Source organism: Stegodyphus dumicola, chromosome 12 (genome assembly GCF_044657685.1).
Source record: "Stegodyphus dumicola isolate Sdum_Otavi_A_Nest chromosome 12, ASM4465768v1".
NCBI classification, from domain to species: domain Eukaryota; kingdom Metazoa; phylum Arthropoda; class Arachnida; order Araneae; family Eresidae; genus Stegodyphus; species Stegodyphus dumicola.
The window spans coordinates 18,255,230-18,272,838 of NC_140779.1; the positions used below are offsets into that span (position 1 = coordinate 18,255,230).

Sequence of the window (17,609 nt, forward strand, 5' to 3'; positions counted from 1 at the left end):
ATCAGAAGAATGAAATTACTAGAAAAGGGAAAAAGAAGAAAAATAAAGCATTGTCAAAGGAATCTCAGAAACACGTGGTCGTTATCAGCACACACGTGGTCTTAACCGGATTTTGAATCAGATTTACACTGGCCGCCTACTTTTACTGAGCCAGGCTATCTGATCAAACATGTAAAATATAGAATAAAAAGCAAACGAATCAGCGAAGTCAAAAAATAGGGAACGAGGGGCAACCGCACCTTCACGCACCAAGTCTGATTCGAGGTTCAGACACTGATAACGACCACGTGTTTCGGAGATTACTTTGACAATGCTTTATTTTTCTTCTTTTCCCCTTTTCTAGTAATTTCGTTCTCCTGATGAGGAGGGATCTTTAGCTGCCCTCGAAATTGATTGAGTGTTTTAATATATGTACGCTAAATACAAGTTTGTTATTGCGATTTTACCGTAATTTCCGGAAGAAAGGCCGCATCAGCGTAAACGCCGCACTCGAGAAAAATGGCGGGAAAAAAATTAAAATTACACAGAAACGCCGCATCAGCGTAAACGCCGCAATAGATTAAATTGCGCGTGACACCGTCGTGGGCCGTATAGATGCAAAAACTCAACCTAAGTCCTGATATATGACATACCAGTTAAGAAAAAGGCATGAAATGAAACCATAACTCAAAAATAAATTAAAGGTAAGAAATGTATAGCTTCTGTGCCGTTTAGAGACATTTTCAAAAATTTTCCGCTCCCTAATTAAAAATTATCCAACAAGTACTTGTACCCTAACTGATGGGATCTGTATTTGGCAGAATGCCAAGAAAAATCCATTCACGCTGAAGGAGAAATACGTCAGAGTTCGTTATTGCGAGACAGGTGGAGTCGTGTCCGCCTTTGAAAAAAATTGCAGAAAAGGCAGGGGTGGAAAGAGGATGGGTCCTGGAAGATTCATCGAATGGCATAGGAGAGAGACTATTCAAACTGATGAGAATGTTGATTTGAAAGGGGGAAGAATGTTATTGTTCTGAGATCTCGTTTAGGATGAATAAGGCATGTATGTCCGTTCAAGGGAAAGAACGTAAACAAAATAACGCTCGCAAAAAAGCAACTGAGTGGTCTTTTGTGTGGGAACAGCACCAATCTATGCACAATGACAAGGCCATCCAAACTATGTACAATGACCATCATAGGAAATATTTTATTTTTAGTGCACCTAAACGCCGCATGGGTAGAAACACCGCACCCGCTGAAAATTTAAGTTTTAAACACGTAAACGCCGCGGCGTTTTTTCCGGAAATTATGGTAATTGTCACATTGGCGTGCTTCTCTTCTCTCCTAGAACTCGTACGACTTTTCTCGTGGAAGATAAAGGCGCTTAATCAAATCTCGACGTAATTCATTTACGAAAAAATGTTATTCAACCCGGAGATTCAGTTCATAAAAACCGGAGCCCGGATATTTATGTTAAAATCAGGAGTCTCTGGACTGACATCGGAGAGATGGCAACGAGAATTGTTATTATTTGCAATAACTCTGCTCTGAGGCAGAAATATTGAAAAAGCAAATTCCTATGTTCAAGATTCTATGGTAAAATTCCCTCTAATGGACGTAAGTGCAACTAAAAGTACAGTTACGTACAGTAGGTGTTGCTTTACGTTAGACATTCTTCACGTAATAACACTTTTTTACGAGGGAAAATAAATCATAAATTTATGTATCCGCTTGCTAATTGTGTTATCACACCTTGCAAATTTACGCAGCTATAAATTTTTTAAAACTGTTTATTGATTTTTAGATTACTGACTAGATACCAATTAATATGTAATAAAAGTCCTGCTCTACCTCCCATATAAGTTTTATTACTATTACTCTATGAGGTATTTCTCCCGCCTTCCTTCGTAGTGGGGTGGTCTGCACGCTGGGCGTGTATTCCAGAGGTCCGTGGTTCGATTTCCGGCGAAGGCGTTGGATATTTTTCATCTTTCACCTTCTTCAAAAAAATCCTAATGTCTCTACAGCTCTTTGTTTAGTTTACATAAAACTTTTATATAATTGTCTTATACCCTTATACATAACCAGTGCATAAATGCAAAGCACTAAGCTTAAAATCGTAGGATTTATTTTTGTTAAAATACAGTTAATCTTATTTATTATATATAAAAATCCGAAATTTCATCTTTGAAAACAGCCTTTGATGAAATTCAGATATTAATGTATGAAACGCAATTAACCCATTTTAAACTGATATTCAAGTATGTCGCTAAGAATAAATATTGTTACGAATTGTACATATGTAAATAATCTTGGTGAAATTTTGGGTGAACGTGTAGTGTCTTTTGTATAACGTAAATGAGATGCTTGAAAGAGACGAAGCTCTGCCGGAAATTAAGATTACAGGGTTTGGTTTATTGAGATTTCAGCAAAGCACACTAGGGCTATCTGCCTAAGGGTAGGGATGCGTTCGTGGAGGACTTTCTAAGGGAAAGGCTCGTATTTACGTTACACATGGGGGAAACCACAAAAACGCCAATGTAGCGAGATCATTCGCGGGATTTGAACTCTCGCTAAATTAGCTAGCTGGCAATGGTTTTGGGGATTAATTTTTATCGCCAAATTTGGCGACCATGTCGCGACATTTTGGTCCCATCCCAGTATAATTGGTACTGTACCTGATCTTTTAATTGTAACCGTATACGGACTGTACCCGGCCCTTAGATGTAACATATAGGCCTTCAGTAATTTTCATAAGAGGAAATTCTAGAGATTTCTTGGCGGCCGGGGAAAAACTATATAAGACCAGAAAAAGCATCAGTTTCTCAGTTCACAGTAGAGGCATCAGTTTTACGACAGCCGAAACACGTTGTGCGATTTTCACAATAATCGTAGCTTATGGCGGAAGCTGGAACAGTTTCTGAGTTATTAGTCTAGAGCTCAATTCAGAGTATTGAGATATTTGTGAGAGTTTCGCCTTTTAAATTCGCTTTGCATTGCGTTGTGTTTAACGTTCTTAGTAGTTTGAAGTGTTTTGTGCTCTATCATACTGAGAAGTATTGTGTTTGTGCTCTATCATACTGAGAAGTATTGTGTTTGTGCTCTATCATACTGAGAAGTATTGTGTTTGTGCTCTATCATACTGAGAAGTATTGTGTTTGTGCTCTATCATACTGAGAAGTATTGTGTTTGTGCTCTATCATACTGAGAAGTATTGTGTTTTTGCTCTATCATACTGAGAAGTATTGTGTTTGTGCTCTATCATACTGAGAAGTATTGTGTCTGTGCTCTATCATACTGAGAAGTATTGTGTTTGTGCTCTATCATACTGAGAAGTATTGTGTTTGTGCTCTATCATACTGAGAAGTATTGTGTTTGTGCTCTATCATACTGAGAAGAGCTGTACGAGTATTTTTGTGGAAAGTTGGAGAATTGTAAAGTGTTTCTTTTGGTAAAATAAATTTTATCAGGCTATTATGCGTTCTGTGTTCAATCCATTATCGAACCCGTACGCACGCTATAATATTTTTCATTAGATACAAAAATTCCGCTCTAGTTTGAAGGTTACGGTTTGGGAAAATTCAGTCTCTGTTTAATGTTCATAAAAATTAAAAATTACCAAGGATGCTTTAAAATCGTTTCTCAGTTGTTATATCTTATAGGCATTCGTTTTAAAAACTAATTTGGGGTTTAGAATTATGCCAATCGTTCGTTGCTCCTAAAATATTCTTTTCTTATGTGTTGCTTCAATGACAGGGAAATACACGTGCAGTTGACTATGTTGTTATAGATTTGACGTATCCCTAAGCATGATTATCCTTATCTGTGCTATTATCATATTCCATTTGTAGCAGTAGTAATCCTAAATTCAAAACTACTATCTCGTTTCAGTGAAATTAATGCAGTAACTAATCCATGTTTTGAAAACGAATCTTAGACTTTAATGATAGCAATAGTAGATGCGGAAATGTAAGGGAGAATTTTTTTATGCATTCAGTTTTTCCTTTCATTCCTTGAAAGAATATTGGTTCCGAAAAACAAATTTTTATAATTTTCTGTAAAATGAGATATATATAATATTTGCTACTATTTTATAACACAGAAAACAGTGGTTTTTTTTATTATACTATTTTCAAGGCACTTCGTGTTAATAGATGCGCATGCAATGTCCATTCTGTAAATTCAGTTCCTGAAAGACAAACCGAACTTAACAATGTAATGAACTTAACAATGAGGTGTGACTTTCAATTTTGGATTTTCATACCGTTTAGTTTCGCTTCACTTGATGGATATTATTTGGAAACTTTCCCGGACACATCTCTTCCTGAAGTCTTATCGTGTGAGTACTTCAAAGCTATTTTACAGGATTAATTATTGTACCAGATAAGTTATTCTTAGTCGTAAGAGTGACATAAATATAACATGCACTCAGGGTTTCATTTCTAAACTTAGAAGTTCCAGAGGCCTATGTAAGGGCTTCAGGAAATATAAACAAAATTAATGAAATTAGAAAAAAAATCTGAAAGGTTTCAGATTTTAAATTACGTCCATAGGGGCGTTTTTTAACGTTTTGTGTGTTACCTTTGTTTATTAAATATCATGTTCTTCGCACTTAGACCATAAAATTCAGTTCAACAGCAATGTCGCAAAATAATTTTAAAATGAGCCTATCTTTAGAATTTCCGATACACAGTTCCGCGCCCGCTGGAGATGAAAAGTTTCTTTCCCCATCGTAGAGTGTTGCCATTGCTCGCTTTAAAATCCTTGAGTTTGTTAATAAAAAATTCGTTAAAGTTTTACACAATAGGAAATCGATAATACAACAAATTCCAAATTTTAAATTTGGTGTTCCACATGCCCATATTCGTAGGAGGATTACGTCATTCAAAATGCGATGGCTCTCATGTATCGTTGTTTTATCACGATACGAGAAATATACATACATTTATGCAGATTTTTCATTATTTAATTTCTTCAAATATAATACAGGACTCTAACATTTGGTGGCAACAGTTTGAAAAGTGAAACGGACATTTATAGCGATTCAACGCAAAATCGCAAAACGAAAACAATAGTCCTTCAGGAACAAAGCCCCTTTTGTAATAAAAATAATTAAAAAAAAGTCTGAAAGCTTCCAGATTTTATATTATTATTTACATATTATTATTTATGTATTATTATTATTAAAATATATTTGTTATTATTATTAATATATTCTTCTTATTATTAATATACTATTAAGTATTTTATATATTTTATATATTACTCTCAAAGGGGCGTTTTTTTAACGTTATGTGCGTCACCATTATTTATTAAATATCATGTTCTTCGCAATTAAACCTTAAATTTCAATTCAACAGCAATATCACAAAATATTTAAAAAGAGGACATCCTTAGAACTTCCTATACACAGTCTCATGCGCTGGAGATAAAAATGTTTTTTTTTTCCCTACAGTGTGGCCATTATTCGCTCTGATATCGTTGAGTTTGTTAATTAAAATTCGTTAAAGTTTTACAAGATATGAAATAGGTAGAACAAATTCGAAATTTCAGATTTGGGCCCATATTCGAGAGGAGGACTACGTTATTAAAAATTTGAGGTCTCTAGGTACTGTTGTTTTTTTCACAGTGCGAGAAACATACAAATATTCATGCAGATTCTTCATTATTTAATTTCTTTAACTATAATGCAAGGCTCTCATATTTAATGGAAACAATTTGAAAAGTGAAATGCCGTTTTACACTGAAGTGACAAAATTCATGGGATAGCAATATGCAAATATACAGATGGCAGTAGTATCGCGTAGAAAATGTATAAATGCGAAGTGCTTTGGCAGGGCTTTCATTTGTGTTCAAGTTATTCATGTGAAGAGGCTTTGACGTGATTATGGCCACACGACGAGAATTAACAGACTTTGAACGCGGAATGGTAGTTGGAGCTAGACACATGGGTCATTCCATTTCGGATATCGTTAGGGAATTCAACATTCCGAGATCGACAGTGTCAAGAGTGTGCCGAGAGTATCTAATTTCAGGCATAACATCCCACCATGGACAGCGCAGTGGCCGACCACCTGCACTTAACGACCGAGACCAGCGACGTCTGCGTAGAGTTGTCAATGTTCACAGACAAGCAACACTGCGTCAAATAACCGCAGAAATCAATGTGTAACGTACGAGGGACGTGTCCGATAGGACAGTGCGGCGAAATGTGTGTTCCTTGGGCTATGCCAGCAGAAGACCGACTCGAGTGCCTTTACTGACAGCACGACATCGCCTGCAGCGACTCTCGTGGGCTCGTGAGCATACCGGTTGGTCCCTAAACGAATGGAAAACCGTGGCTTGGTCAGATGAGTCACGATTTCAGTTGGTAAGAGCTGATGGTAGGGTTCGAGTGTGGCGCAGACCCCACGAACCCATGGGCCCAAGTTGTCAACAAGGCACTGTTCAAGTTGGTGGTGGTTCCATAATGGTCTGGGCTGTTTTTACATGGCATGGACTCGGTCCTCTGGTGCAACTGAACCGATCATTGACTGGAAATGGATACCTTCAGCTACTTGGAGATCACTTACAGCCATTCATGGACTTCACGTACTCAAACAACGATGGGATTTTTATGGATGACCATGCGCCATGTCACCGGGCCACAATTGTTCGCGATTGGTTAGAAGAACATTCTGGGCTATTCCAGCGAATGATCTGGCCACTTAGATCGCCCGGCATGAATCCCATCGAACATTTCTGGAACATCATCGAGAGGTCAGTTCGTACCCAAAACCCTGCACCGTCAACACTTTCACAATTACGGACGCCTCTAGAGGCAGCATGGGTCAATATTCCTGCAGGGGACTTCCAACGATTTGTTGAGTCCATGCCACGTCGAGTTGCTGCACTTCACCGGGCAAAAAGAAGACCGACAAAATATTAGGAGGTATCCTATGACTTTTGTCACTTCAGTGTATATTGGGCGACGCAAAATGCCAAAACGAAATTAATAGCTCCTCTGGGAAATTTGCCCCTTTGTGCTAACAATAAATTATAGAATTGAATAAAAGTTTACAAAATAAAAAATATTAATAAATAAAATAAAATTAAATACAAGTAGTTTAGTATTAAATTCAAATATCAATGCTCATTTCACTTGGGGCCCCGGCAAGACTTAGTCTCTCTCTCTTAAGGGCTGTGAAATACTGCAGCCGAGTTCTAGCGGACCTTGCTTGTGTATTAAATTTAAGCCCTGCGTGTATTCCTTTCCTAAGTAGTGTGATTACACTAACGCTATTTATAGCCTCAGTTTTTCATTATTTTTAGTAAATAGAATGAAATCGCGTACTTTTGAATTTCCAAACAGTTTTAAAAAGAATATGAATTCAACCTTAGTTTGACGTTAAACGCAAGGCTTTTTGCATTTCAAGAGAAAATTGAATGTAGATCCATACTTTCGTCGGCAGCAAGTTCTCTGAAATAACCTTGGAGAGATATTCAGCTGATGGTAGAAAACTAGCATCAGATTGCCTCTTGAAATGAATTAAGCTTTTTACCTAAATCGTCTTCAGAATCATCATCCTGGATTACGCTTTCTTTTTCTGAAAGTAACTCCAAAATTAGGTTAATTTTGCCAATTTTTAAAATTTCCTGTTGGCGTATTTCTTTTGCTTCGACCATTTATTATTTTGAAACTCAGCTGAAAGCAGTTCAAAGACGCTGATATTCTTGTAACCTATTACTTTAAAGTTAATCGGAATTTTTTGCTTGAGGGAAACTCATGTTTGATAGCAGAATGTCAATTCATGTTTTGAACTAAACAACTGAGAAAAATAATTCTGAGTTGAATCTTCATTTCATGTGTCTGTCATATGTAATCTTTTAGGATTTTATCTAATGTATCAGAATGAAGAAGTAATGAGAAGTATGCAGAAGTAATGAGAGTAGAGGTAGTGAGTAATAACCTTATTTAAAATTTTCATGTCGTTGCGAACGTACTTTTTATTTCCTTGTACGAAGTAAAGTGTTGTAATCGCGAAAAATTCCGGGTACAATATTTCAACGAAAATATCAAATTTGACCACTATCGAATGCAATTTAACGATGCTTTTGCGTGACCATCTGTAATAAAGAACTCTTTTTCCCCCAAACGAATTATAAAACTGATTTAAAATGGATTCAGAAGAGATTTTTTCCGGGCGTCTGTACGTACGTATGTATGTATCTCGCATGAGTCAAAAACGAGTAGCCTCAGAATGTTAAAGGCTTGTACAAATAATTGCTATGGCATGTAGTTGTGCACCTCCCTTCTTGGTGGCGATCATCCAGAAAAAAACATTTTTTTATGTTTTACAAAATTTATGATTATAGTAACTAAATTTATGATTACAGAAAATAATTGATAATTTAAGAAAACAAATAATTAATTACTTATTCGTAAAAAGATAAATTTAAAGATAATTAAAAATTAAATTTAAATTATGAAATTTTAATTGCAAACAAATAAATGATTAATTATTGCTGCGAACTATTCTACAATATCATTTAAATTCTGAGAGCATATGTAAATAAGAGCAAGTATCAAAACCCATGAATAAAAAACCGGGAATTTAAATGGTATTGCTAATTTAATTCACTAAAATTTGAAAATTTAAAATGAACTATTGTATTTAAACAGATACTGTAAGTAAAAATATTAAACTAAAGAAATTTAAGAAAACCAAACTATTAGAATTTCAAAATTCTCTCTTACGTTGTTTGATTACTTGTTATTTATATAGAGCATGAATAATGGTATTGGAATATCTTTACGCTTTTCAATAGGTAATTCTGTAAAAAGAATGTAAAGATATGGATTATTTTAATGACGGACAAAGGCGGACAGGTAAACAGGTTTAATTTTCTGAACGTTTCTGTGCTTTAGAATTGTAACAGCTTTAAATAATATTAAAATCTTGTAGTTTAAATAATTTAAATAGATGAACATTAAGGTATTTGTGAATGGCAATATTTGAAACCAGACTCGAGTGCCTCGTGCGACTCTCGCACGAAGAATGTAATTTATTTTTAAATGATAGAATATGTTTTTCTCTTCTTGTTTGTATGTCGCCATTTTGAGTGTTAAATAAAAGTTATTGCTGTGTTCCATCATTGGAGTTGCTTCATTTCGCCAAAGAAGCATCACAGTCTTAATTGTCTTAATTATTTTGAAGGCACCAACCGAGATCGAATAATCGTGCGTATTTTTATTTTATTAGTTCATCACTGAACATAATATTAGTGATACCAGGTTATTACTTCCTGTTGATATTGAATTGCCTTATTTTATTAGTTCATCACTGAACGTAATATTAGTGATATCAGGTTATTACTTCCTGTTAACACTGAACTGCCTTATTTTATTAGTTTATCACTTGAACGTAAACTTAGTGATACCATTTTAATGCCATTTCTACTAGAGTTCAAAGGAAAAGAAAAATAGCTGAAGAGCAGATTTTGGAACCGATGAAGGAAGAAAATAAAGCATCCAGAGATGTATTTGAAGAAGAAGTTAAATCACCAGAATTAAAAGAGGAAGATGTTCACGAAAATTTAAAAAACGATAAAGAAATTAATATTGAGAATCATTTTGCAATGCAGCGTTATCATCATCTTTCGGCTTTTGATTTAATATCAAAGCCGCTACTAATAGACGAAGAAAACAATTGTCGAAAGCAAATGACAAATGAATATTATCCGAAAGGCACAGATGAACCGAGGAAAGGCATTGCTGTGAATTATAGCCGAGGAACTGGTCCACCATGGAAGAGATCTAGGCGCCGTCAAGAAAAAAAAAGAAGACTAATTTGAACACTGGTCCATTTTCTTCCTATTTAAATGTGGTGTAAAAATATTTGTTTAAAACTTAAAATTTTCGGCCTGAAAATTTGGAAACTTATGAGAGAAGTTATCTTTTCTCTTTAAGCAATTTAACAAGCCGAGCTTATAAAATTTCGAATTTTACAGAACTTTTCCCTTCGGCAAAAATTTCTCCGTTGGGGGGAGAGGTTGTAACAGCTTTAAATAATATTAAAATCTTGTAGTTTAAATAATTTAAGTAGATGAACATTAAGGTATTTGTGAATGGCAATATTTGAAACCAGACTCGAGTGCCTCGTGCGACTCTCGCACGAAGAATGTAATTTATTTTTAAATGATAGAATATGTTTTCTCTTCTTGTTTGTATGTCGCCATTTTTTTGAGTGTTAAATAAAAGTTACTGCTGTGTTCCATCATTGGAGTTGCTTCATATTGCCAAAGAAGCATCACAGAATGCGCAGGTTATGTTCACAACACGTTTTCTCCTCGTGTTTATTATAGATTTGGCGATTGACCATCACGCCATTTCCAGAGCCATTTAAATAGTATACAGCCTTTTTCCAAGGAGAGAAAAGTGGAATTTAAATGCTCAAAACAATTCTATCCCTTCGCAGTTGGCTCATAACTTTTATTTCAGTTGGGAAAGTCTCCAAAATGTCTTCCGTCTGTGTACTATTCTCTTGAAAGTATTGGCAGATTTAAAAGAGAAGACATGATAAACATTTCAAAATTCAGCTGCGCAGCTGAACATGAGATGCCGCCTACCAAAAAAACTTCCAATCATGAAGGATGAAATAAGCATTTACAGGGATGGCAAATGTGCCACATTTTATCAATTTTAAAACAGTGCAGCCGTCAGCAGACTTTAAACAATTTATTTTGTTTTTGGATATACTTCAAACTTCCGTAGTTAACAAGAATGATAACTTCTGCCACCAGTTACTTTGTTATGAATTTTAAAAATGCTCTTTCTACGCAGACATTGTGTTTACTTCTAGCCATCTCATTTTCTTACAGCCTCAGGTTTCTTCTCAATACATCTCACCACTTTCCTGCCATCACAGTTTTGGCTTTGTTCTTCTTTTTCATTATCTTATCTTATCTGATTATCTCGGAAATTCTAACTTTTAAATTTATTTACAGCTTATTTATAAATATGCATTTATGTAATATACAGTTTTAGGTTGTTTCTTTGGCCTAAATTTTATGTTATCCTTATGCACCTTTATCATTCTCACCCTATCGAACGTAATATATTCTGGTGACTGTTTGAATAAGTAAACGTAAGAAGGCATGTCACATTAAGATTAGAAAACATGTTTTTTTGGGGGGGGCGCTTGCTTTGTGTGTAAAGGCAGAAATAAATAGGCATCGTCATAAAAGTGGTCAATTCCTGTTACATCCAAAGTTCCCTTTAAGCTACGCACACTGTGTTTTCGAAAGTTGAGCAGCCGTTTTTGTATTTTGCACAATGGACTTATTCCCCAGTTTTTTTTTTTTTAATTTCATTTTATAAAAAAAAATCGCATCTAAAAATGGCAAAAATCCAAATTTCACACATACACCCATAAATAAATAAATAAATAAATAAAATAAACATCTAAAAGTTTTCAGATTTTATTTACGCCCAAAGAGCCACTTTTTTAATGTTTCATGTGTTACTTTTATTTATTAAATAAGATGTTCTTCGCACTTAAACCATAAAATTCAATTCAGCCGCAATATCACAAAATATTTAAAAAGAGCATATCATTAGAATTTCGGATACACAGTTTCGCGCGCTGGAGATTAAAATGTTGTCTTTCGTGCGGTGTTGCCATTGCTCTCTTTGCAGTCGTTGAGTTTGTTAATCAAAAATTCTTTAATGTTTGACAAAATATGAAATAGATAATAAAACTAATTCCAAATTCCAAATTAGGGCTTCCAGATGCCCATATTCGAAAGGAGAACTCCGTTATTCAAAATTTGATGTCTCTTGTCTGTTGTTTTTTCACATTTCACATTTTTGATCAATTGCGAAATCGAAAGAATCTAGAACTCAGGAGTATGCTAAGCAAGAACTTCTAGAGCTCATCTTAATAATGTTAGTATTGCTTTATGAAAAACAAGGTTACAGCCGAAAACATCGCGGCAAAAACATCGCGGACGAAAACGTCGCGGAGAAAACAACGCAAGGCGAAAACGTCGTGCTACAAAACATCGTGGGTGAAAACATCGCAACGAGAAAACATCGCAGTTCTAAAACATCGTGGTACAAAACATCGTCGTCGAAAATAAAGCGGTTCAAAAACTTCGCAGTTTAAACACATCGTCGTCGAAAATATCGTATTAAAAAATAAAGTATCTACAAATCATCGCATGACAATAACATCGCAGACATGCTTCTTTCAGGCTTTAATAACTGTAAATGGATATTCTCATATTGATTTGTGATCGCAAGATGGAAAGAAGGATAATTTTTACTTTCATACTTTTTATTAACTAATAAATTTTTGCTGAGAAAATAAGAATGAAATTTAAGCATAGAAAATTAATGCAACTTATAGCACTTAATAGAATTTTAAACCGACATAGTTAACTAACAAAGGCCATTAATAAATCTTTTTTATAAAGTTTTTACTGGTAATTTTTCATGAAAAGTATAATCTAATTTGCATTTAATTTTTTATGCTTAAGTTTCCTTCTTACTTTTTCAGCAAACATTTATTAGTTAATAAAATATGTGAAAATAAAAATTATCCTTCTTTACATACTGCGCTCACAAATCATTATGGGAATATCCATTTACAATAATTAAAATCTGAAAAAAGCATGTCTGCGAAGTTATCGTCATGCGATGATTTGTAGATACTTTATTTTTTACCACGATATTTTCGACAACGATGTTTTTAAACTGCGAAGTTTTTGAACCGCTTTATTTTCGACGACGATGTTTTGTAGCACGATGTTTTAGAACTGCGATGTTTTCTCTTTGCGATGTTTTCTCCCACGATTTTTGTAGCACGACGTTTTCGCCTTGCGTAGTTTTCTCCGCGACGTTTTCGTCCGCGATGTTATCGGCGTACACCAAAAACAAAGCATTGGTATTGAATATTCATCATTAATTTCAGTGAATCATCTGAAATGGAGAAAAATGTTGTTTTTAAAATGAAGCTGAGTCACTTTTCGCTCGTAATATAAGAATTTTATTTGTATTGCATCACCAACTAATAATTTCCGATACACAGTTTCGCGCGCTGGAGATAAAAATGTGTTGGTGTTGTTTTTGTTACTAATCTCCATGTCTAGGAATATACTAGACAAGGTCCACGAGTCCATTCACCTGCAGAAAATCGAAAACAAGCTTAGGAGACTTGTAAAGATTCTCAAGAGACAACTCCAGGCACACAAGGATATGTTCCGGTGCATTTTAACATTTAGAACAAATTGGATGCGTCTTGAGACCTCTCTCAAAAGTAAGTCCTTTCAGGTGTCCGCTGAAGAATCGGGAAAGTGTTGTCTGAACACATCTATCGCAAGCAATAGCAAGAGATCTTCCAGGATAATCAGCTTGATAACAGGGATGATACGGGGGAACGAGCCGAATTTGCCTGTCTGCAGATAAAAATGTTTCTTTCCGTACAGTGTTGCCATTTCTCGCTTTGAAACCGTTGAGTTTGTTAATCGAAAACTCCTAAAGTCTTTACGAAATAAGAAATAAATAATAAAACAAATTCCAAATTTGGGCTTTCGGATGCCATATTCGGGTTGAGGATTACGTTATTCAAAATTGGATGGCTCTGTGTACCGTTATTTTATTACACTGCGAGAAATATACATACATTTATGCAAATTCTTCATTATTTAATTTCTCTAAATATAATATGGAGCGATAATATCTGGTGACAATAGTTTAAAAAGTGATCCGGACATTTAAAGTTTTCAAAGCAAAATGCCAAAATGAAATTAATATCCCTTCTGGTCTAAAAAACGGTCAACAAAAATCACACTTGAAATCACACTTTTACGTACGTTTTGAACATTTTCACTTCATATACTTTTGTACCGCGCAAGTCGGTGAAGCAATTAGAGCGAACACTGTTTACATCAGGCAATAAATACCATGTTGGCATTTACCATACGTATTTTCCTGAAATAAAATTAAGTAATTAATAAACGAGAAAATGTAAATTACAAATCCTGCTAATTCTATCTAATCGAGGCAAAGAGAGAAAAATTACAATGAATTATGGCAGAACGAGCATTGGCGCAATGTACACTGGTGTGCAAAAATTAAGGACGAAGTCGAAAAATTAGCATATAAGATGAACGAAGAGGCAGAGCGGACAGAAAGACCAATCAGGAGATTAAGTAAGGTGATGTACGGTAGCACATGCGCAGATATGCAGATAGACGTAATGGGGGAGTGTCTGAGTAGTATAAAGCATGTTGTCGGTGTCAGATCAGTATTTCTGGCAAAGGGATTCCACGCCGTATAGCAGTTAAAATCACACCGAGTTGCTGCCTCAGCGAGAAATGGCGAATAATCAATCTGTTAGACGACATCTGGATGTTTTTACACCGAGGTCGAATCATTGGGAAGTTGGAGGAAGGCCGCAGTGTGACAAGTGTGGCTGCAGAGTTCGGAATTGCTCACAGCATCGTTTCACGACTTTGGAGAAAATTTCAAACTACAGGGACAGCTATCCGGGGGTTTAGTAGGGGTCGTCCACGAGGAACCACACCCGCAGATGACCGGTATATTGCCTTACAGGCCAGAAGAAACAGGCGGCAGACAGCGGGAGAAATCGCTAGACACACGACACAGGCGACTGGACGACCGATATCGCATTTTATCGTGGCCAGAAGACTGCACGGTGGTGGTCTGTTTGCACGACGCCCTGTACGGTGTGTGCCTCTAACGCCTGCCCATCGGAGAAGGCGTTCTCTGTGGTGCCGGGAACACCGGAATGGAGAGACAATGAATGGGGACGAGTACTCTTTACAGATGAGAGCAGATTCAGTCTGAGTAGCGATTCTCATCGCATACTCATCTGGAGAGAGCGGGGAAACCGCAATCAGCCCTCGAACATCATTGAAAGGGACAGGTATGGAGGTGGCGGTGTTCTCGTTTGGGGAGGCATCATGCTTGGTAGTCGTACAGACCTTCACATCTTCGACGCAGGTTCAGTCAACAGGACTCGTTATTGTAACGAGATTCTTCTTCCATATGTGCGTCTTTTTAGAGGCGCTATGGGTCCGCAGTTCCTTTTCATGGACGACAATGCACCCTGTCATCGCACAGTAGCTGCCGAACAGCTCTTAGAGAGTGAGGATATGGAACGTATGGATTGGCCGGCACGATCTCCGGATCTCAATCCCATCTAGCATCTGTATGGGATTTTCTAGGCAGACGCTTGGTAGCTCGTACCTTACCACCAGTAACGATTCCGGAGCTTCGATTGGCGCTGCAAGACGAATGGGCAGCAATGCCTCAACAACTCATTGACACCCTCATTCTCAGCATGGGCAAACGCTGTGAAACCTGCCTAGCAGTCAGGGGAGATCATATCCCCTATTAAAGACCGGATGTTTCTTGCTGGATACCCATCACAGGGATGTTTCGGCCTTCAGTCGCATTGCGCTCCATGCTACTTTTTCAATAAAGCTTCTTTTTATCCCTCTGATTTCTCTTATAGTAAGTGTTGCTTACATTACTCATGTCCTTACGTATTGGGGATCTTACGGCATTAAATGTGTTGATTTGGAAAGCTTTTGTACAAAGTTATATTGAAAAAACCGTCTCGTCCTTAATTTTTGCACACCAGTGTATAGCAGCGTTGATGACCTATTGGAGATTTTTCTCAAAAACTAATGTGGCAGTCAACCTTTTAAAGAAGTTAGGTTCCATATAAAATTATAGGAGACTGTGGTAAGGTCGCATAAAGGAAGAAGAAACTGAAGATTAATATGGGCAAGGATGTCTCGTGAGCATAAGATGAAAATTATTATTATTTAACTTCCGAATACGTTTTCAATAGTTGTTATTAAAATAATTAAATTGTTGGCAATGTTAAAAACGCAAGCTCGAGAGCCAAGTATTGCTCTCGCACGTAAAATGTATAGAATTTGATTTTAAGAAAAAGATTTAGGTTTTTTTTGTTGTTGATGGTATGTAGGCATTTTTTGGGCGTTCAATAAAATTTTTATGTGGTGTTCCATCATTAGCGTTTTCATTGGAGTTCAACATCACAACGTTTAAGCATAACACTACACCACAAGACCAACTTTAATACAAATTAAAGACATTTTAAAGAAAAATTCTCATTGCTGTGTGTGCTCTTGCTAAAGATTGGCTTACAGGGATTGGGCAATGAAACTGAAACACTTGACGAATATAGTACTCCAAATTTCAGACCGGCTTGTGTACTACCAACCGGAGATCTAAAATGAAATCGAATGTCGTCAATAGCCGAAAAATATAAAATTCCAGTTTTGGGTATATGAAGTACTGATTTCAAACATTGAGAGTTATAGGACATAAATTAAAGATATACACTGACTACCAATAAGTATTTGGACACCTGTCATAGAAAAGAAAAACTAACTTTCTTCAAAATTAATAGTTGGTAGAGCCTCCACGAGAGCTAATTACAGCGCGGAACCCCCGGAGCATACTTTCCACAAGTCTTTGTATGACAGCTAGTGGTATTTTCTTCCACTCGGCTTGGAGAAGACATAGAAGTTCCTTCACCGATTTTGCACGGGTAGTGCACCCCTGAATTCGGCGATGCAACTCGTTCCAGAGGTTCTCGATAGGGTTCAGGTCTAGACTCTGTACAGGCCAGTCCATTCGATGAACTCCATTGGCACCATACCAAGCCTTGGTTAACGTCGAAACATGACAACTGGCATTGTCGTCCTGAAAGTAACAGGGGTCCAACCCGTAAAACTGCCACGACGTAGGAAGCACATTGTAATCCAAAATAGTGCAGTAGGTATCGGAGTTGAGCTTACCATGAATGGGGACCAAGGGTCCCAGCCCATACCAGAAGAAACACCCGCAGACCATAATTCCACCTCCGCCGAACTTGACTGTTGGCACAATGCATTCTGGCAAGAGACGTTCTCCAGGTAGACGCCAGACCCAGACCCTGCCATCCGAACGGTAAAAGGTGAACCTTGATTCGTCACTACAAAGAACCCGTCTCCACTGATCTACGGTCCAATTTCGATGTGCTTTGCACCACATTAACCGAGCAGCGCGGTTGGACTTTGTGATCAAAGGCGTATGGGCAGCAGCGAGACCATGAAAACCAAGCAGATGTGCTTCCTTACGGATGGTATTCATTGAAACAATACTCCCGGATGCCTGTTGAAACTCCTCGCGGATGAGGGCCATCGTTTTGGTGCGGTTCTTCCGAATTTCTCTGGACAGCACTCGTCGGTCTCTATCTCCCATTTTCGTTGGTCTGCCGACTCGGGGCACATTCCGACAATCACCGCTCATCTTCCACTTCTTAATCACATAGGCCACTGTTGATTTTGGGTACTTCAGATCGCTAGATATGTTCTTTAAGGATCGGTCACGTTTGTGATACCCGATAATTATATCTTTCTCGAAATCAGAGAGCTCCGAACTGCGAGGCATCTTGCATGCGACTAAAGCCGATGTTGTTTAATACACGATATATACCGGCGGAGTCCGTGACGTACCTTAGGACCGCAGATATCGTCATTTACATAGGTGTCCAAATACTTATTGGTAGTCAGTGTATAGTGTTTGTGCTCGCGTAGCTGTTGTATCT

At 36.9% G+C, this 17,609-nt stretch overlaps 1 protein-coding gene across 10 annotated transcripts in view; it reads left to right on the plus strand.

The window, feature by feature from the left end:
* LOC118191856 (uncharacterized) overlaps nt 1–17,609 on the plus strand; it is a 178,937-nt gene that overhangs the window by 96,120 nt on the left and 65,208 nt on the right. The gene's annotated exons all lie outside the window — the stretch shown is intronic.